The sequence below is a fragment of the Alligator sinensis genome, unplaced genomic scaffold, assembly GCF_000455745.1.
Source record: "Alligator sinensis unplaced genomic scaffold, ASM45574v1 scaffold467_2, whole genome shotgun sequence".
Lineage (NCBI taxonomy): Eukaryota > Metazoa > Chordata > Crocodylia > Alligatoridae > Alligator > Alligator sinensis.
Window position 1 is genome coordinate 1 of NW_005842129.1, and position 22877 is coordinate 22877.

The 22877-nt window shown below is 46.0% G+C and overlaps 1 long non-coding RNA gene across 1 annotated transcript; it reads right to left on the minus strand.

Moving 5' to 3' along the window:
* Positions 1-3025: 3025 nt before the first annotated feature.
* Positions 3026-21220, minus strand: LOC112550500. Its single transcript, XR_003094386.1, has 3 exons — positions 21132-21220; positions 9038-9151; positions 3026-3188 (listed from the first exon to the last, which is right to left on the minus strand). It is a non-coding gene; the product is annotated as an uncharacterized LOC112550500 (long non-coding RNA).
* Positions 21221-22877: the final 1657 nt, after the last annotated feature.

The window sequence follows — 22877 nt, forward strand, 5'->3', positions numbered from 1 at the left end:
TTGTGGAATAAAATTAAAATATGTTATAGTAGATGTTTGATTTTTAGTGCATGATTTGTTTTTTATCTATATTTGTTAAAATGATATCTTCGCGGTTTTTTTTTCTGATTCCTCCCCACCCAAAAGGAGTACCTCTGGGACAAGGGGAGGGACTTCTGGTGGCAAATATGTTGGGCCCTCAACAGCTTACCAAAACTTATTAAGTGGCCCTCCAGCCTAAATAATTGCCCATCCTGTACTTTACAGCTGCTCGGGCACAAGATAGTAGATTTGAAGTTCTGCCAACTTAACCACTCAGTTGTAAGTACCCCTGCCTAGAGAACCCTGCACAGTGAATGCTGGGCATGTGCCTGGTTGGCTGTCTTTTGCTTAAGCATAAGGCTTCCTGCCCAGGTCCAGGCACTTGAACATACATTCGATTTGAAGACAAGAGATTTTGAAATCACTAAAATGGATCAAGCTGATGACACCTAGCCCAGAATCCTGTCCCCAACAGTGGCCAGTACCAGCTACTGCAGAGGAACTTGCAAGCCTGCCCCTTCCCCCTCCCCCTCCCCCCAATTGGTAGGTTTGGGATTGTCTTCCTCACTGTAGAATCATAGAAAAGGAGGACTGGAAGATTCCCCTGGATGTCATGTAGTCCAACCCCCTTCCTGAGGCTAGATCATCCCAATCCAAACCATCTCAAACTAATCATTGTTTAATCTGTTACTAAAACTACATAATCAACCCTGTTACACAACCTGTAACACAGCACCCTGACCAACCACAGGTAAAGCAGGGGGATACTGGTGGCCAATGTTTAACAACAAGGGTTATTAAAATATGCTCGAGAGATCCATGCTGTCTTATGATTTGTGACTCAAGGTACGATAGCCCTTCCACAGTGCTCTTCAACATTAACTAATCTTTAACTGTGGAGTTTCTTGCTATCTATTTATTTAAACCTCGCAGAGTGCATCTACATGTGGCCATACAGCGCCTTTGTTACAGCACTGTCATTTAGTACTTCCTTTTGGAAGTACTAAAATATGGTGTTGTAACAGCCTGTACTGTGCTGTGCCAGCCGGGCACAGTTATTTTTGGCCACTATGTCGCCGTAGCAACGCACTATAACAAGGGAGCACATTGCTATGGCGATGTAGCGGTGGTGTCATGGTTGTTGCCAACAGACACTATGGTGGTGTAGCGCATTGCTACAGCGCTGCACAATCTTGCGTAGATGTGCCCACTATGTTCTTGGTCTCAACAATTTCCTTTGGCTGTGGGTTACACAGTTGAATTATGCATAGTTTGAGCAGCAATTTCTTCCTGATCAGTATTGGACTTCCCACCTCTCCATTTTATTCACTGTCTCCTGGTTCTTGAGTTATGCCACCCAGAGAACTAAGCTCCCGCTCTCCTTCATTTGTATCACAAGAGCCAGAGAAGTCCCTGTCTGACCACTTATGGCTGCCAAAGTGAGTGTCTGTCATGTGCACATGTGGCGGGCTCACTGCTTTTGCCTGACAAGCATGGCTTGGAGAAGGACACTTCAGATTGGTGGAACATTTCCACCAATCAGGTAAGATCAGGGAGGACCTGCTCAGAGGTGGGGGGGATGGGAGGAGCCCCTGGACCTGATTGAAGACTGTGCTTTTCAGGCCTGCAGACTTCAGGGGCGGGGTCTCCGGTGTAAATAAAAGCCCAGTGTGCCCAGCGAGGGGCAGATGCATGCGAGGGACTCAAGAACAGTGGAGCCAAGAAAAGCTGGGGAGCTCTCCCCCAGCAGGCAATAGGCCCAAGGCTCCTGAAGCTGCCACTGGAGGAGCAGCCGCGGGACCGGTGCAAGACCACTCAGGATAAGTGATGCAGCCATTTCCACACTGTGCAACTACCACTCTCAAGACGCTCAAACAGATGGAATGACTCATGAACCTGCGCCTGAGAAACAAAGCCCAGCTGGGAGCTGCTGTTTCTGCACACACAAAAAAACCCACACGTGCTTTCAATCTCAGATCAATGTCGTTTTTCAAGAGGAAAAACAATGACAAGGGCAACCCAAATACAGTATCCAGGACAGCATAATGTATGCGTCTCTTCTGCAAGCAGTGCCAGCATCAGTGACCAGCAAGGTATCTCTTCTGAATGCATGCAGAGTTCTTCAGAAGTTATAGGGACAGTGTACTGAAAACCAAGGCATCTCAGTTTCACAGCGGCATGTGCCACCTACTAGCGAGCGGGTGTTACAGGTTTCCCCCTCTGTGCTTGATCCACTGAAAGTCTAAATTCTCTACAGTAATAATTAGTGACTCTTGGCAAGTTTAGTTCAAGTTAATGCTTTCAGCAGGCCTCTGATTCAACCTCAATTATGGAAGCTGTCTCATTGGCATCATCCTGAGTCTAAGTTTAGACCTGTCTTTGACCACATCTTTGTAAACTCCAGAATCCCATCACTCCCCACAAAACTCTCTGTCCTACAGCTTTCTGTTTAACTTCTGCAGCGTCCTAGTGGTAAGATATATTTGCAGAATAACCTTCCAAAGTAAGAAAAGTAAGTGATCATCCCATTTAATTTCAAACTGAGATGTACAAAATTCTGGAGAACTTCATGTAGGGAATGGTGTTGCACAAATAGGAGATAAACTAACTAATTATTACATGTAAAATGTACTACATGATTGAAAGGTTGCAAAGCCAAATGCTCAAGAACCAGGAAATACCAGAATCATGGTTGTATGTAAAATCTTAATTCAGCCCCTTCTGTGCATATGCATAATAACACGGTCTTTAATTACATGATCACATACTCCTTTTCCCATGAGACCCTATTATTATTAAAATGTATTATTTGCACTGAGGTAGCAATGAGAGACTCCAAGCAGAGATCATAATGACAATGAGCCAAGCACCATACAAACACATACCCAAGGGAAGGTCCATTTTCCAAAAAAGCTTATAGTTTAATAGCTTTACTGTCTTTGATCTTTGTTGCACAGAGTCAGTTTCTACTGACAGGAAGCCATGTGCCTCTAACGAGCTGGTTCGGTGTCACCCGTTCCCATCTGGTTGCTCAGAAGGGGAGTGGGGGGAATTAGGTACAGATCAGTCTAAATTCGGTAGACATGTTGCTGCAGTGTAGGGGGGAGGTGTCTCTCAGGATCCCCTCAGCAACTCCGGTTTTCAAACCTTAAGCTCTGGTTCCTGGCCTGGGATCACAGTATTGTTGGACATGAATGATATTTTCTTTTTAAGTAATAAAAATACAATGGCTCCCCCAAAATAAACAGAGTGACTAAAACTGTTTTACACCAAGTTGGAAACTTATCCAAATGGAAAATAAGAGGGAGGGGACCCCACCATGCACCTGAAATTTGGACATACATCTCCAAGCCCCTCTGGCCCCTGCTCCCTGGACACACACACAGACGCACGTCACCATAATGAAAGTTAACTCTATGTGCGGCCTAGCACGTTGCTATGGTAACCATGCAGTAGTAGTGATAATGAAAACCAGACCTGGGATTACAGGCCTCAGTTCTTGCTCTCGCTCAATCCTGTCAGAGGCAACTTGACAGACTAGATGGAGCAGTCTTTCCCCTGCCAGTATACACACAAGTAGTAGTAACAATTGCAAATCCTGGCGGGGCTGAAGTTACAGACCTAGCAGGGTTATAATCTGTTTACAAGTTTCACCTGGCCTGGGTCTTTCCCCTGTTGATTTAACCCTGTTGCATCTCCGCGGACACAGGCTGATCCTTGCCTTTCAGCTGTCAACTCTCCCTGACTGTTGTTTAAAAATAAATCGAGTGATCCCGCAGATCGGATGCTTCTGAACGGCTCTCCCATGTGTACAGCGCTCAGCCCTGCGCCGAGGGGAATCTGGAAAGTCTAAAGACTAAAATGCCTTTCTGTTGAAATCAGTGGTTTGCTATTAGTTAAGCCCTGCAAAGCATACGTTGGCCAAAGAAAATTCAGCTTTTGATGTACCACCTGGTTTCCAAGCCCTGCATTTACGCAGCTCTCTACCAGAGCTGGAGCAAGATAGGAGGAAGGCAAGCACTCGTGATACCTGAGCTCAGACACGAGCAGAAGGGGCTGCGACTGAATTAAAATCCAAGAACCCATACTTTGCTCTAACTACTAGACCCACTGTACTGCTTTCCTGCGACTAACTGTAAATCCACCTGAGCAAAGGAAAGAGGCAAGGCAAGAAAAGGACACTGTTATTCTTTTGGGCCTGTAATGAAGCCAGGAAAAGACATCTTTAACAGCAATTAGGAGGTGTCACTCAGACGCTGATCATTGGTGGTGGGTTCACAGTGTGACAGAAACAAAGGAAAGGTCAAATTCATAAATGTGTTTAGGTAAATCTAGTGCAAATTTCATCTCATCATTGCGTAAATTATAACAACTTGATGTAAATTACACTGCTCTTGTGGCCCCTAGGGACCGTGAGCAGCATATAAATGCCTGGGGACACTGGACTGGAGACAGGCCCAGGTACAGTAACATAAACTACTTTATATTCATATAGGCCTGTGGTCTAAAGTCCTAAGAGTAGAGTCACTATGGACAACTCGCAGTCCAGAGCTGCCAGAGAACCACTGGAGGGAGCCCCTGCTGCGGTGGCATCTGTGAATGAGAAATCAGAGCTAACTTGTAGGCTGGGCATCATTTGCATGGCTGTGATGTGACAGTTTGGAAACATTATGCTAAAATACTGCAAGGTTCTGGAGCTTGGGATGGCTGGAACCCAATTAGCCATGTGTGAACATGGATGGGCAAATGAACCATGCTCAGTATGCTCAAGGTCATGGGTCACCCTACCCAGTTCTTTATGGGTGATTGGGTCATGAGCAAAGCAAGAAAGAAAAGGGAGGGGCAAAAAAGGTTTCATGCTGATATGTCTTCCTGACATGGTAAGGATTCAGTTGGGATCTAATGTGCCACTGAATCTTCTTCAAAGAACTAAAACACTGCAGAGGCTGTTTCATGATTATCTGAAAAACTGAGGCATAATAGAGCAGAATGAGGGAGTAGCAAAGCAACAACAGTAACAATAACTATCGGCATCAAAGCAACTGAGGACAGAGCAGTAGCTTATAAAAGGGACACCAGTGGGAGCCTCTCAACCCAGGGCCAGGACAGTGGTAGTAGAACGCCTAGAAACTGCACCTCATAGAAGTGAGAGCTTAACTCATCCCAAACTTTGATTCCTTCAAGCTAGGAAAGCAAATCATGAGTGGGCTAAAATGAAGAAAGGGCAGTGGCAATTCCGTCATCAGTCACTCAGCCACGGGAGGAGGACTGGGTCAGGATGGTTGCTAAAAGACCTTGGGGTGGCCTCACCTACCATGAATTTATTATGCAGGTTTTGCTAAGCGATTGCTTATTGTTTTCCCCTTAATGCCATTTTTAGTTAAATGAATCCTGGGACTTAGTACTTGTAAGTGGTAAATACTGCATTATTATGAACAGTGTAATTTTGTTTTTTAACTGGTGTTATTAGTTTGTTGCAGGAACCTCTAGAAAGTGAACAAGTCCTGCTACATATTGTACAGCAGGATGTAAGAATCAGGTTGTAAGAATCATCATCTACTGATGATTAAGGGACTTCGAATTAGTTGTGGAGCCTAATCACAGGTCACACATTCCTCGATTTTACTCTCTGAGAAAACCTGATTGAATCTAAATCATAGTATTGAAGAGGCTGGAAGAAAGTACACATTCTTTTGTAGGTCAGGAAAGACTGTTAAAGGACTGAGAGAAAGCCTGAAGGTGACCTATTGATATTGGGTGTGGTAGCTTGCAGGGAGTCCAGCAGCAGGAAGGGAACAGTATTCCCTTGCAAATGGAAGACTGAATGAATGATCAAATCACTGGATCTGAAACAAAATGCACAACAATTTCTCAGAGAAGAGAAATTTTACCCTTCCCTCCCTTCCCCCCCCCCCCCCCCCAAAAAAAAAAAAAGAAGCAAAAAAAAGCTTTGGGATACAAATAGCCAGAAATCTCCTAGCCTTGATGGTAGCATCTTCATCTACTAGGTTCCACAGTTGTGTTTTCAACATTTGGTGAAGATATTCCAGGACCATTTCCTGTTATGAAAGACCATAGAACTGCCTACTGTTGATTTGCTTAAGATGGAGTTTTCTAATATGCTACCCACTGTGGCTGGTTCACAGAGAACAGGAAAGTAGATAAGGGACCTGAGCAAAAGTGCTAGAGGTTTTTGTGTTCTGGCTGATAGAAAAGCATTACAGTGACAGACTAAGTAGGTAACTGATGGGGTGTTAAGAAGCAACCAGCACGGCTTTGTTAAGGGTAGATCATGCTTGACAAACCTAGAGTGCTTCTACGACCAGGTAACTAACCATCTGGACAAGGGACACGAGGTTGATGTCATTTACTTAGACTTCAGTAAATCCTTTGATTCTGTTTCCCATGGGATTATCTCAACCAAACTGGAGGGTACTGAGATGGGCCAGTCTACAATGATGTGGGTGTACAACTGGCTTAGAGGCTGCTCCCAGAGAGTTGTAATTGATGGGATGGTCTCATCCTGGAGGGCCATCTCCAGTGGTGTCCCCCAGGGATCGGTGCTTGGACCTGTGCTCTTTAACATATTTATTAATGACTTGGATGAGGGGGTGGAGAGCTCAATGATTAAGTTCGTGGATGATACCAAGCTGTGGGGAAACGCAGGCACATCAGAGGATAGGGTAAAGATCCAGGACGACCTTGACAGATCGGATTTATGGGCAGAATAGAATCAGATGAGTTTTAACAGGGAGAAGTTCAGGGTTCTTCATCTGGGTAGGAAGAACCTTCACCGTAACTACACGATGGGTGGTAGTCCACTGGCTGGCACAGCATCTGAGTGAGACCTGGGGATCATGATAGACCAGAAGATGAATATAAGCCAGCTGTGCTATGAGGTTGCCAGAAGGACAAATAGAGCTCTGGTGTGCATCAGCCAATGTGCTGCCAGTAGATCCAGGGAGGCGCTCCTTCCTCTCTATTTGGCATTGGTGAGACCACATCTGGAATACTGTGTCCAGTTTTGGGCACCACACTTCAAGAAGGATATGGATAAGCTTGAGAGGGTACAAAGAAGGGTCATGCTTATGATTAAGGGCACGGAAGATAGGCCGTATGAGGAGAGACTCCGGGAACTGGGCCAGTTTAGTCTGAGTAAGAGAAGGCTGAGATTTGACTGGATAGCTGCCTATAAGTATATCAGGGGTGAGCATCAAGACCTAGGGGAGCAAATCTTCAGGAAGGCACCTCAAGGGAGGACAAGGACCAATGGGGCATAAGCTGACAGAGGGTAAATTCAGGCTGGACATAAAAAAAATAACTTGTTCTCTGTAAGGGTTACCAGAATCTGGAACACACTCCTGGCAGAGGTGGTGCAGTCACCATCCTTGGAGGTGTTCAAGATGAGGCTGGACAAGCACCTTGTTGAGCTCATCTAAGCCCAACAACTTCCTGCCCATGGCAGGGTACCGGACTTGATGATCTTACAGGTCCCTATGATTCTACGATTAATCAAAGAACAGGTGATAGACTAATCACAGATGTCACAGACTAATCAAAGAATGTCATTGCCTTTCAAGTGACAGACCAATTCCCAAAGTCTGTTGGTCTAGGAATTCAAAAGCTTCCTTTTTATACTTCACCAAGATTGGAATTCTTTAGAACTAAATGTAAGCACTTATACAGGCTGACATTAGAAAGTGACTGTAAAATCCTGCCAAATCTTGAAATCTCATTGTGAATCTCATGACATCTGCTGGTGTTATCACTACTGCCACTACTTCTGGGGTTGTGTGCTATGTATGCCCCCAGACCCTCAATTTGCTTTTCTTTTCTTTTTTTTAAGTCCATTTCTAGCCCTCAGAGATCCAGAAGAAAGGCTTGGAAAGTTACACACACACACACACACACACACACACACACACACACACACACACACACACACACACACACACACACACACACACACTGCAGGATTTTTAAGCCAATCTCACGATTTGTGGGGCCTAACTCAAGGGCTTTTTAATGCTTCTAGTCAGTGGTAGAACATCAGCTTTGTATGGAATAGGGAAAAGGGAACATAAATTAATTCTCGTCCACCCCAGAAAACCCAATGTCCTATTTACAGCCCCAAATGGACATATTCTTTTTTTCCTTTCCACATTTTCCAGTGTCTGTCTTGCTTTTTGTCACCAGTCACCTCTCACATGAAACTAAACACTCTCAAAACAGAAGCTGAAGGAGGTTGGACATCTACAAACCAAAAAGGAGCTGCCCATGGAATGCTGTATCAGGAAGAACTAATGCAATTCCTAGATATAGAAACAGGGGAGCCGGTAAAGGGGGGAGGGGAGGGGCGGGGAAGGTTAAGCATTGTTGAGGTCAATCTCAGAAGAATGCACACAGATTGGATGTTTCCATTTTTTAAAGTATTTTGAAAAATGGTAGATGATGCAGAAAAGAGTCACAAAAATGATTTGAGAGTGGAAAGAGGCCAATTAGATTGAGAATCTTAAAAGCCTGAATCTGTTTAGCTTGTAAAAGATGTAGAGGTGATTTGATTATCATGCGCAAGTGCCTTCACAGTGAGAAAGCACTGAATATAAAGGACTCTTTAATCCTGTGGAGAAAGGCATAACAAGAACCAGAGGCTGGAAGCTGCAGAGAGGAAAATTCAAATTAGAAATTAGGCACAAAATTTTAACAGTCAGGCTGATTGGCCACTGGAACAAACACCTAAGGAAAGTGGTGGATTTTCCATCTCTTCTTATCTTCAAATCTGGAAATATGCTGTAGTTAATAAGTTATAGGGCTCAATGCAGAGATAACTGGCCCAAATACATGTTCTAATGGTGTCTTCTGGACTAAATTCTATGAAGTTTTATATAGCTGTGAGTAAAAGCTAATTGCTTATTTTGGAGTATTAGTTGGGCAATTAGCTTCTATGCTGATGTTACTGTCCACTGTGGAACCAGGAGGAGGAGGAGCATCATTGCACCCTTAGTTTATTGGATACCTTGATTTCAGTTCCGTGACCTCGAGGATCTTCATCACAGTCACAGCAACTGCCGGGATGTCATGACCAGTGTTATAGTAAATAAAATACAGTACTGGCTCTCAAGGGATGTAGCTGGAAAAAAATGATCGACAGAAGGTACATCAATGCTTCCACTTTATCAGTTCAAAAAAGGCTTTAATTTTTTGGGTCAGTGTCATGAATTGGAAGGTTTCAGACCCAAAAGTGAAAGTCTAAAAAATGGCTAAGAGCCATACATCCTGTGTGTGTCCCTCGTTGCCTTCCCTCCACCCGCACCTCACCATAACAAATGGAAAGTGAATTTTCATCTGTGATCAAATGGTCAAATGTTTCTTTTATTAGAGCTAATTGGATCATTATTGACACTGAAGCTGAAATGTTTTACAGAGACAAAGGGATTGCAGCATGGATTTGTTTTTGGTTTTTGGTTTTCTTCAGAGCAAGAAATGCTCTATTGCTTACTAGTTGGGGCACTTATCTGGGCTGTAAGAGCCTGGGGCTCAGCTCCCTACTCTGCCTATTCCAGAGAGATCATGGACAAAAAACTCTGCTGTGAATCAGGGACATCAGCTTGCCAGACCAGCATCTCTTACATCTCAAGCCCCATCTTTACTCTTTCCCAATTGAAACAGTCAGGTCTTCATCAGAAACAAGACATTTTGACACAGTCCCACATTTGGAAAGTTTTGATTTTGTTCCAATGCTGAATGAAAACAAATTTCAAACCTCAAAGTTGCCGTGAAATGCAATTGCTGTATTCCAAGCAGCTCTATTTTTGATACAACACAGACCCTGTCTAAAGTGAAGCTTCCCTTCATTTTGTCAAGTTGTTTTCTTACAGCTGAGAAGTAGATTTTTTTATATATATATAATTTGTATCCGAGGCCAAATTAGCCAAAACTAATTCCAAATCCAAGAGTCCAGAAACATAAGTGGCCCTACTACCGGCAAAAATCCTCCACCTGCACCTGGGGCTGCACTTTGGCGGGTACTGAACCACGCCAGAAGAGCAGTTCTCCTGCGAAGTGGGCTAGGAAAACTGCCTTCTACAGCTGAGAAGTAGATAAGTTGACTTAAGGATGCCTTCTCTTAAAGTCCTAGAAAAGTAGGGCTGGAAGGGACCTCAGGAGGTCATCTAATCCAATCCCCTGCTCAGGGTGGGATCATCCCTAGACAAGGCTTTGTTTAATTTGTTAAAAACTTCCAGGAAAAAATCTGCACATACTACTACCATGCATAATGAATGAAACATCAAAAAACCCCATTTAACTTGCCATAGGTATAGCAGGGAAATTGTCAAAGACTGCCCCTGCAAGGACAGGAAGTAGTTTGTTAAAATATGCCCAAGAGACTGAAGGAAGAGGACCATCACCATCATCACTGACCTTTTTTTTTAGTATTGTACAGAAAGAAACTGTAGAATCTGAAATAAACAGGTCCAGGACTCAGATCCTTTCTAGTATAATTGTCCAGAAAGTATCCAATAATTATTATTTCTATTTTCATAGGAAATGTACTGGTATATTGTAGACTCAGATCACAGAAAGAACTGTTCTTATCAGCTAGTCTGACCTTCTGAATAACACAAGCCAAGGACTTCACTCCCAACTTCCAGCACCTACCAACAATTTGCTGATAAAAACTCTTTTGGACTAAAAAAGACATCTGGCTTTGGGCGAGCGTTTCTCCAAGTAATGGAGAATTTACCACCTTCCTTGGTAAACAACTGTAATGGTTAATCAGCCTTAGTATTAAAACTGCATCTTATTTCCAGATTTAAATTTTAATTGCCAGTCATTAAACCTATTGTGTCCTTGTCACCTATCAGATATCTCTTGACTCACTTCTTAACCAGCTATCTAAATGGTTGGAGATCCTTTAGTCTTTCATCAGATTTTCTTGTGTATTCTACTTTTTTTTTCTTTTAGCTAATATTACACAAAGTAGCTGAGCACTTTCCAACCCAGAAGTAACCAAAGTTGATTCCTGCCATAGGTAGAGTTCCATATGTTTTTTTATATCCTGATCGAGTTGTTGTAATGCACCGGTCCATATGTATATAATTAATCCATCACCAGAATCTCATTCTGTTTTCCTCAACATTGACAGACTTCCATGTCTTGGGCCAGATGGGATGAGGCTCTAGGTCTGTAAAGGTTCCTTCCAGTTAGTCTTTCAATTTTTATTGCTGTAGGTCTTCTTTATAGCACTGAAATACCATCTGTGCATTTCCATGGAGAATGTCAGCTCAAGAAGCAAACTTTGGAGATAGAGGTCCATCTCCAGAATTTCCTCTGATGCATGTAGTGAATAGGACACCAGATTCCGCTTTCATTTATACTGATGGAAATCAGGAATAGTGCCACTGAAACTGATAGTGTTGCACCGTAATTGAGGCAGGGAATCACCTCGGTAAAGCTTCAGTCCTGGTCATTTAGGACATGCATGCACACAAATGGTCTTCTCATGCAGTAATACCTGCACAGAGTCTTCATCACTGAGTCAAGTCAAGGGATGCCCCACTCTGTATTGGAAGAGTTAAAGGGGAGTAGTTCATGAATAATACTGGAGCACAGCAACTGCCAGATGTGAAGCTTCAAGAGCAACATTAGTTTCAACTTCCTGTCCTCTCATTGTTGAGGAGTAGAGGTAGCTTTTCCAGCAGCTCCAGTCCATCTCTTTCTTAACAGGACAAGAGAGCAAGGCAGGCTGGGAGCTGAAGTCTGCAGGGCAGAAAAGTCTAGTTAGCATTCCAGCAAGGCCTGCTGGGGAACAGGATAGATTTATATGGAGAGATCCCTTCCCAGAGACCATGGAGTGACATGGTGTGCTTTCTTTAAGATGATGGCAGCAAAGAAGCCATTTTGGAGTTTTCTCTTTATGTTGTTCCTTCTGCACCTGTGTTTACTTTGGAATAAGACTTGAACCAGGCTCTTCTGCAGAGCAGTGGAGTCAGTTTCAAGAAAGACCAGGGAATAAATCCATTGGCAAGGGAACATCACACAGCTTTTCTTTTGAGTGTCATGATTATCCTATCAGGGTATCTGCCTGAACTTTCAACGCTGTGTGCCCAGATGATACTTTTGTTGAAGATGGTGATTAAAAAGCAGTGCGTCCCCCTGTAGCACTGGGTGGATTACAGCATCCTTGGGTATGTACCAAGTTTCTTCCTTCATGAATCATGGGCTGAAGCTGTCTCCCTTGGGGGCTGCTAGACTTGTTAGTGAACACTCAAACAACAGCCATCAATGGATCAATGGCTCCATAAACTAATTAGATGCTTGGCCTTGTATTAGTAAGTGTCTCACATGTGGAAACAGGCCATTAATAAGCTATGGCCAACATGCAGAGTCTAGAGGTGTGAGCCAGTTCAGATGTAAGGCTCTTGGGTGTAGGGCAGGTGCGCAGAACCTGGAGATGAATTGTGGCCCATAGCACATGACAGGACAGGTTTCTGAGACCTGGCAAGCTAAGGGGGATGAGAAAGAAACCCCTCCCCCGCCCCCCAAAAGCTCTTATTCTCCACAAAGCCTCTATAGAGACGGCCCCAATTCTAACTGTGTGTGGGCTAGAAAAACCCCACTGGCATCAATGGAGTTACTCCTGATTTACATCGTGATAATTGGGATCCATAAGGCCTTGCCTTTCCCCACAAGATCCTCCACAGCCCTGTGCTCCATCCCCCCCCCCGCAACTCACAGGTTCCCTGCAGCTCCCTCTCAGCTTTCCCTGCATAACCTACAAAAATCTATCTAAATTATGCTCCCACTCCCAATGGAGGTGGGTCGCCGTAGCAACCGTGGCCAGTGCTGGCAGTAAGGAAAGGAGGCAGCTCATGGCAAAGGGACAGGTGTCACTGAATTCACATCCATTAACGTAACTTTAGGCCCGACGCCTCAGGTAATCCTAGCCAAGCTGCAATGTGGGTGGTGGGGCCGGGGAGAGCGCTGGGAAGGAAGGGCAAGGAGCCAGGTCATGTAATGTGCTCTCCCTCGGGCTTATCAGTTCCACATCCCAACAGCTTGATTGGGACGCGGGACAGTCATCAGGCGACAGGACGAGATCTCCTCTTCAGGAGAAGATTCACCAGCCTGAACCGTATATCATCCCCAGCTCTCTGGCTTCTGCCATGTGTTTGCATTTGATGTCTACAGGAATTTCTTCCCAGAGCGGCTCATTAAATAGGTTAAACATGATGATTTGATTTACTTTTTTTCTGCTTCTTCTTTTAAGCAGAGTTTCCTGCCGCAGCTCCCCTGAGCCCACTGGAATCACTCCATACCTGAGCTGTGTTATTGCAGCGAGCTTCAGCGCCGCTCCAGTGGGCTCATTCATCACCCCCATCTTTTCTCAGGTCATCCATTACCAGAACGGCTTAAGGGAGAAAGAGTAACTGCATCTCAGTATCTTTAAGTTACACCTGCCTGAGCAGCAGGGTCCCAGTTCCATTAACTGTAACGGAGCCGGCTTATCTAGTGCTGCTGATTGTTTGTGATAGTAGGCTGTGATTTTACAGCTAGGCTCCTGCTAGGAGTCAGCACTACCCAGTGGTGCAATAGTTGTAACCCCCTCCTTTCCTCTCCAGGCTTGCTGCTAAGCACAGCCCTGCACCACTGGTGCTACCAGATGTTTATTGCACGTGCCCTCTGGGGCACCTTCCTGAAAAAGGGCAATGGACAAAGGGTCACACTGGGCAGAAGAAAAAGATGTGGAATAAAAATAACAAGGGAGAAGTAAGAGCAAATTAGGTTCTGGAAATCAACATTTCTGGTGGTAGTTTTGCTATATGCCTAGATGTCCCTAATAAATGGATAGGGGAGATTCTTGCAGCATGAAGTGGCCTGATAGAAGCCAGATCCCTGTAACTGGGAAATTTCTCTGGCATGGAGAAGTCCTCACACACCCTGAGCCCTCCTACTTCATTTATCTTCCCTCTGTATGCACTGGAACAATGGTTCCCAATCTTTTTTATACTGTGGACCAGGGCACACGGAGCCAGCTGCCTCCCTCCCAGGGCTGCCCCACTGTCCAGTTATAACTCTGCACATGACTGCCAGCAGTGGAAACCGCTCACCTGGGCAGACAGATGGGGGTCCGAGCAGTGGGCTCATGCCGCGACCCAGCAGCCAACCTTTTGTGGCCTGGTACCAGGCTGTGGCCTGGTGGTTGGAAACCTTTGCATTGGAGTGGGTGTGGAGGGAGTGGGGGGAGCATGTATCTGGTATGAGAGAGTGGGAGGGCTGTGGCCATCACAATATTTTTGCTCCAGCAGCCCTTAGTTGGTACATGGTCTGGTGGGGGGGGGCGGGGAAGGAGGGTATAGCTGGTTTGTGTTTTACGGAGGAGCCTTCATCTTACTCTAAAGCAGGCTGTAGAGTTAGTATATGAGAGAGACAGGTGCTACCAGGCCCTTGAAGCATTGCCATGCACCTACAACGGCATACCCAAGCGTAGTGGAGGAGCTTGTCCTAAATGGTACAATCTAACTTGTGACATAAGGATCTTAATACACAGTCAGGTTACTTGATTCTTCCAGCATGTTTAAAGAGTGATCATTGTTAGTATCATTAACACCTTGCTGACAATCTCCCCTGCAAGGGCCTCAGCACCTCCGCTGGCTTCCAGCCAGGCACTGCAGGACACTTAATTTGTTGCCTATTGCTCTGCTTTTGCTTGCTCTGTGAGTTGCACCCTGCTTATTTGATCAAATTTCTTCCCTTTGCCTTGCCTGGGGTGGATTCCCAATCCCGAATATCCCTCCAGGCCTCATTTCTCTTTCTCTCGCAACTGAACAACTCTGCTGACTCCCAGGGCTGGATGGAGCCATGCCAGTATAAGACTGGAGTACAGTGGTGTTGGGACGATCCTCAGATTAGTGGCTGAGCAGAATCAGGCCTAGGGGGATTTTAATGGAGACCTGGTGTAAAATTTCTGTCATTTTATGTCCAGCCAAAATACAGGGATTAGCCCATCTATTGCAGCACATATCAGCAGTCACAATCAGCTCACTTCTGAGCAATCTTCTGGAAGTCACATCACCCGCCCCCCTCCTGAGACATTTCTTCGCATCTTGCCCTCTAAACACTGCTCCCCGCTCCCTTTGCCCTTCCCAAATATTAACAGCCTTCTTCTGAACTTCAAAGTCACGCGAAGGGCACAAAAACCTGTAGCCTTTGTTCTCTGAATTGCTTCCAGGGTAATTTACATTTCCAAAACACACAAAAAAGAGTATTTTCTCTTTGTTTCATTCCCCCCCCTCTTCGTCAGCTAAATATATCAGGTCAGCTGAGGAGGGAGGGCTAAGGAGAATCCGCTGCACTGAAGGTTAATATAGATCCCAAGTCAAATATGGGTGACCTTGGGGAAATTGCCAGGCCTGAATAGTCTTTTGGGATGACAAGATCAGCAACTGCTCTGGGAGAATGGAGTGTAGGAGAATGAGTGTCTTTTCTTGTTTAGCTAGAAGCACTTCCCAAGGAGCCAAAAAGGTCCCTTACTCTGGGATGAGGGAGCCTGTGCAGCGAGCAGGGTTTATATTGGCATGCTCCTTTAGCTGAGATTCACACCTTAGTTTAAATCCATATAATTTTTTTCCGTAGCCTTTAGGATGCTTTGTTTACACTGATGGGGAGGTTTTGGCAGGAAATGGTGGGACAGTGAAAGAGAGAGGAGAGAAAGAGGGAGAAAGGGGAACATCTCTGGGCCAGATTTCCACCTGGTGTCAATTAACGTAAGTCTGCTGCAGTCAGTGGAACCAGATCCCCAGCTGGGGTAAATTGGCAGTGACTCCATCAGTGAGAGGCCAGTTTCTAGTGTGGTGCATATTAGCCACAGAGCCACTGAAGTCCACAGGCTCCATTTGGAGTCTGTGCTGGGTTCCTAGTTGGTGTACAGTACTCACTCCATTAGAACGGGCTGGGCAGAGTCCCAGGCAGCGTAAATCAGAGTAACTCCCTTGATTTCAGTGATGATCATCCACTTCAGTGGAGCCCTGTTGATTCACAGCCACTGACGATCTGGCACTGACTGCTGTCTACAAGGGTGGTTATGGGTCCTGGGGGTATTGCCTGGGCTTACACTTCCCAAGCATCAAAATAAACCTGTCTGTCGGGTGTTGAATCTCAGGGGACTCAACAGCCAGGCCACCTGGAGCTACTGGAAAACAGTCTCTTTCTGGTGAAGCAAGACAACCTTGGCTAACTGTTGGTACTTGCTTTGTAGGACAACTTGGTGAGCTGAAGAGGCAGCTGACAAAGAGTATGTGAGACTGCCTATGAATGAGCTCCCAGAACTCCAGAAAGAGGCATAAGCTGTTTGGCTAAATGAGAGTCATACAAAATAAGGATTGTAAAGGACATCAGGAGGTCATCTAGTCCAACCCCCTGCTCAGAACAGGACCATATCCACCTATAATCGTCCCAGGCAAGGCTTTGTCTACCTGGGTCTTAAAAACCTCCAAGGATAGAGATTCCACAACCTCTCTGGGTAACCTGTTCTAGTGCTTTACAACCTTCCTCATGAGAAAGTTTTTCATAATATCTAAACTAACCTTCCCTTGCTGCAACTTCAGACCATTGCTTCTTGTTCTGTCATCTGCGACTACTTTCAGCCTTCTTTTCTCCATACCAAATATGCCCAGTTCCCTCAGCCTCTCCTTGTAAGTCATGTGTCCCATTTCCCTCACCATTTTTGTTACCCTCTGCTGAACGTTGCAATTTGTCTAGATCCTTTCTGTAGTGGGGGACACCAAACTGGACATTTTCTAGTGCCTTTTCTAGAACTCCAGGGGCATGTTTGCACATGCCCCTATGGCACCCTTGTTACAGCACTGTCATTTAGCACTTCTTTTTGGTAATACTAAATGACAGTGCAGTAACAGCACCATCCACACAGCACATGGTTATTTTTAGCCTCACATTACTGAAATTACACTCTATACCAAATGAGTATGTCGTTACGGCTATGTAGCTGTGGTGTCATGGTTTCTGCCCACCAATGCCATGTTGCCGTAGTGTCTTGCTACAGCTATGTAGCATCATATGTAGACACGCCCCAGGTGTGTCCTCACCAGTGCTAAATAGAGGCAAACAATCACTTCCCTTGATCTGCTGGCAATGCTCCAACTAATGCAGCCCAGCATGCCATTAGCTTTCTTCACAACAAGGACATACTGTTGGCTCATGTTCAGCTTTTTGTTCACTGTAACCCCAGGTCCATTTCTGCAGAGCCACTGCTTAGCCAGTTGGCCCCCAGACTATACTGGTGTAATTGTTCTGTCGTAAGTACAGGACTTCGCACTTGTCCTTCTTGAACCTCGAGATTTCTTTTGGTCCAGTCTTCCAATTTGTCTAGGTCTTTCTGAATCCTAGCCCTACCCTCCACCATATTTACTACTCTACCAGCTTGGTTTCATCTGCAAACTTGTTGAGGGTGCACTCCAACCCATCATCCATGTCATTGATGAAGATATTGAACAAAACTGGTCCCAGGACCGACCCCTGGGACACTCCACTTCAGAACAGCTGCCAACTAGATATTGAGCCATTGACTGATTACCCTTTGAGCCTGATGATCCAGCCAGTTTTCTATCCACCTTACAGCCCATTCACCCAATCCACACTTCCTTAGCTTGCTTGCAAGAAAGTTGTGGGAGACCATATCAAAAGCCTCGTTAAAGTGAAGGTATATCAAATCCACTGCCCTTCCCACATCCACAGAGCTCATCATAGAAGGCAGTCAGGTTGGTCAGGCATGACTTGCCCTTGGTAAATTTAAGCCAACTGTACCTAATCACCTTCTTCTCCTCCTCCAAGTATTTAGAAATGGATTCCTTGAGGACCTGCTCCATGATTTTTCCAGGGACTGAGGTGAGGCTGACCAGTCTGAAGTTGTCTGGATCCTCCTTCTTCCCTTTCTTAAAGAGAGACACTATATTTGCCCTTTTTCAATCATCTGGGACCACTCCTGATTGCCATGAGTTTTCAAAGATGAGGGCCAGTAGCTCTGCAATTACATCACCAACTCCCTCAGCGTCCTCAGGTGCATTACACCCAGCCCCATGGACTTGTACACATTCAGCTTTTCTAAATAGTCCCTAACCTGTTCTTTCACCACTGTTGGCTGCTCACCGCCTCCCCAAACTATACTGCTAGGTGCAGTAGTCTTGGAGCTGACCTTGCCTGTGAAGACTGAGGTGAAAAAGGCAATTGAGCACATCAGCTTTTTCTGCATCCTCTGCCACTAGGTTGCCTCCCCTATTAGGTTGCCTTTCTCCAATCCCCCTTTTGCCATTGACATACTTGTTGAAACCCTTCTTTTAATCCTTGCTAGCTGCAACTCCAATTGTGCTTTGGCTTTCCTGACTTCATCTCTTTATGCCCAAGCAATACTCTTACTCCTTAGTTGTTTGTGCAAGTTTCCACTTCTGATAAGCTTGATTTTTGTGACTGTTTACTAAAGAGCTCCCAGTTAAGCCAAGTTGGTCTTCTGCCACACTTCCTAGTCTTCCCGCACATCAGGATGGTTTACTCCTGCGCACTCAGTAAGGCTTCTTTAAAATACAGCCTGCTCTCCTGGACTCCTCTCCCCCTCAGTTTGGCTTCCCAGGGGATCCTGCCCATAAGTCCCTCAGCAAGTCAAAGTCTGCTTTTATGAAGTCCAGGGTCTTTACTCTGCTGCTCTCCTTCCTTCCTTCCTTCAGGATCCTGAACTCAATGGCCTCATGGTTGCTGGTGCCCAAGTTGCCATCCACTTCTATGTTCCCTACCAATTCTTCCCTGTTTGTGAGCAGCAGGTCAAGAAGAACATGGCCCCTTGTTGGCCATTCCAGCACTTGTACCAGGAAGTTGTCCCAAACACTCTCCAAAAGCTTCCTAGATTGTCTGCACGCTGCTGTATTGCTCTCTTAGCAGAAGTCAGGGTGATTGAAGTGCCCTATGAGAACCAGGGCCTATGATCAGCACTACTTCCACTAGCCTCATCTACCTCATCCTCCTGGTCTGGTGGTCTATAGCAGACACCCACAACAATGTCACCCTTGTTGCTCTCCCCTCTAACATTAACCCAGAAATTTTAAACAGGCCTATCTCCATTTTCATACTGGAGCTCTGAGCAATCATACAGCTTTTACATAAAGTGCAGTTCCTCCTCCTCTTCTCCCCTGCCTGTCCTCCCTGAACAGTTAGTACCCATCCATGACAATGCTCCAATCATGTGAGCTCCCACCATGTCTCTGCTATTCCAATCACATCATAGTTCCATGACTGTGCAAGGACTTACAATTCTTTCTGTTTGTTTTGCAGGGTCCATGCATTCGTGTACAGATACCTAAGCTAACTAGTCGATTGCCTTGATTTCTCAAGAAAAATGAAAACACTTCCCCTGTTGCTCCTTTCTGCTTGCTCTTCCTCCAGGTCACCTGCTTTCCCACTCACCTCAGGACTTTGGTCTCTATCCCCCAGCAGACCTAGTTTAAAGTCCTCCTCACTAGGTTAATGAACCTGTCTGCAAAGATGCTCTTCCCTCTCTCTGTCAGGATCCCATTTCTTCCCAGCAATCTTTCTTCTTGGAACAACACCCCATGGTTGAAGAAGCTAAAGCCCTGCTGGTGACACCACCTGTGCAGCCAGGTATAGATTTGCAAGATGTACCCACTCCTGCCTGTGGCCTTTCCCTTGACGGGAAGGATCAAAGAGAATACAACCGGAGGCCCAGACCCCCCCCCACCCTGGCGCCCAGAGCCCTGTAGTCACTTTTGATCTGTTGAGGGTCTCTCCTGGCAGTTTCATTGCTGCCCACATGGATGAACAGAATGGGGTACCAGTCAGGGAACCAGATGAACCTCGGTAATCCCTCCGGTATAGCTTGTATCTGGGATCTGGGCAAGCAGCAGACTTCCCGAGGTGACAAGTCTGGGCAGCAAATGGCTCCCTCCATCCCCTGAAGAAGGAAATCTCCAACCACCACCACCCATTGCTTCTTCTTGGTGGTGGTTGTCTTGATACTTCTGAATTTGGTGAGGCCTAGCCTGTGGTCCTCCACCAATGGGACGTGCTCCTTGCCCTCTGTTGCTAGGACTCCATATTTGTTCTCCAGATGAACTGCTGCAGGTGAAGGTTAAGATTTCTGCTTGCTGCAAGGTCAGAAGCTTCCAGCTTCCACCCTCCTGGAAGTCCATGTCCTTTCTCTTCTCTAGTGGTGCCTCTGGTAGTTCTTTGCTCACAGTCCCAGAGATCTCCTTCAGCATTGAATCAATGAACTCCTCACAGCAGAAGATGCTCTGAAGCTTCACCACCTCTTCCTGTAGCTGTCTTGCCTGTTCCCCGAGACACCCCACCAGGAGGCACGGCACACACCTCAGGAACCCCCAGACCTGGCCATCACTGGAAGAAACTTGCAAGCCACAGTCCCCACAGTGCCAAACCTGGACCTGGGTAGAAGCCTCGATGGTGAGCCGTCCTGCCTGGACAGAAGACTCACAGGTGCAAGCAGAGGCAATGGCAGTGGCTCTGGCATTGTGATGTTCTCCAGCCATTTTCCTGGGTCTCTTAATCTGCCTTCTCTCTCTTACTGCCCTTCATTCAAGCACACCTTCCTTAGCAAACTTGCCTGGAAGCTGGCCTGTTTACTCCTCATTGGCCCCTCTTTTCCTGCTTCCTTACACCAAGCTGAAAGGCTCTCTCCTCAAAAAGGGCAAGGGGGGGGGGAAAGGACAACAAACTGACCTGCAAACTGCTTACCCTGTTTGCAGCCCCTAATCACTAGCTCTTTAGTAGCTTAAGGAGTCTCTTTTTATACCCTGCTGAGCCCGGACAGACTCCACCCCCTCGTTAGGGCATCTATCAGACACAGGCAGCAATCACTCAGCAATCAGCAATCACTCAGCTAGGAACACTGCCAGCTTCTCAGAGCACACTCCCCAAATATACTCAGCCCACCAGACAAAAACAGTCATCAAGCCAAAGGCACAGGCAGTTCTGGTTCACTTACTTTCCCTGGGCAGGATCTGGTGCCTGGTTTCTCTTCCCCTTCCTCCTCTTGCTCCCTCCCAGCAAACTGCCTGCAAATTGCTTACCCTGCTCACTGGCTCCCTGGTTGCTGGCTGGTCCAAAGGCTGATGATCCCAGTTGGTTGGTGAAAATTAAAATGAGAATCCCAGAATATAAGGGGCATGGGGTACAGTCTAGCAGAGAGACAGAGCTGCACGGTATGCCAGGCAGCTCTGTCTCTCTTCCGGACTGCACCCTTGCCCCTGGCCGCTGGCCCCTGCCACTGCCTGCACTAGCACCGCTGATTTGGGTGGGGAGGGGGATAGTGTCCCAAATGTCCCAGATTTCCTTATGCTTACCCTATCTTTCAGGCAGTCTCATGATTTGGGGGTTATCTTGTGATTTTTAAATGCTTGAAGTTGGTGCTAGTATATTTGCTTGCACACAAGCCAGTTTTATACAGAAGAGTATCACCAAACTTAATTAAATAGCTATGACTAAAATCATGGACTAAATATAGACACTGGATTTATGGCGCGCTATAACCTGCCTGCCATCTGATAACCCCAGGTAACCTCTCTACATTTTACGTTACATTCTATCACCAGGTCAACATACCCTCCCCATCTCACACCTATTGTCTCCCAGGACTCTGGTCCTCACTGCCACACGTTTGCATTTTCACAGACCTGCATTATGCATATTGGCTTCTATTCCACCCAGGAGAGCACAAAAAAAACAGCAGACTCTCCCTATTCCTGAAGAAGAGTGTTTGTGTCTGAAAGAACAATTTGCAAAGAACAATTTTTTCAACTTTTAGTTGGCCTAATAAAAGATATCACATTTACCCAAAGAACCTTGTCTGCCTATGTCCTTAGACTGACATGGCTACAACTAACACCCATGAAGTAGTTATGTCATTTTTGCACGGAGAAGGTGAGCACCAGGGTACGTGTGTGGAGTGTCCAGCCCTGAGAGTGTCAGGGGAAAAGCTTGGGAAAGAGACAGAAGGGATGTGTCGATCATGCTGCTTGGCCCCAGTTGGTGCCAAGGGACCCAAGAACAAGTTGTAAAACAAGCCCTATCATTAAGCAACTGGTACCCGCTCCTTTGTACTACACACTAGACATAATTGGTGTTTCTGTGGTGTGGTGGGACCAGAGACTAATAGGATGCTGTAATTCGTAACTACACAGGAAGGTAAGGGAAGGGGCCCTGATTATTCTTATCTACTGAACTTTTCCCTCTTTCACAATCTCCTTCATATCAATGCCTCCCCTTCCTGTTTACCTGTGAAATAGCTCCTGTCAGAAACAAACATTGTTGAGATCAGCCCAGGTTGTGTCTCAGGCAGGGGCATAAGGGAAACCTAAGTTCAGAGTGGAGAGCAAGCACGACATGGCCACTACCCTCCCTAGTAGGAGGTGAGAGAAGGGTGGGTAGTAGCAGGGATTGGAGCTCCTCCTTAGTGTGGATGGAGTAGTTCATGCATAGTGTTCCACATTCTTGGTTTTTACTGATTTTCTCTGATAAATTCCCTGATTTCTTTTTTAAAGTCATTTGGATTTTACTGATTTACACCTGTTTTTCAGTTCAAATTCCTGTTAACCGGCACGAGTGGGGAATGCACTCGTGTTGGTTAACAGGGATTTGACCTGAAAAACGGGTGGTGCTGGTAAGCTAAAAGTGCCACTGTGCTGGTGTACCTGCGACACAGATTTCTGGCCAGACGTGGGGGAGGAAAAGGGGCGGGGGGTAGCAGTGGCTGCATGTGGAGCGGAGGGCAAGGGGGTGGCGGTGGCTGCACGGGGGCTGGGGTGGGGTGGCTGGAG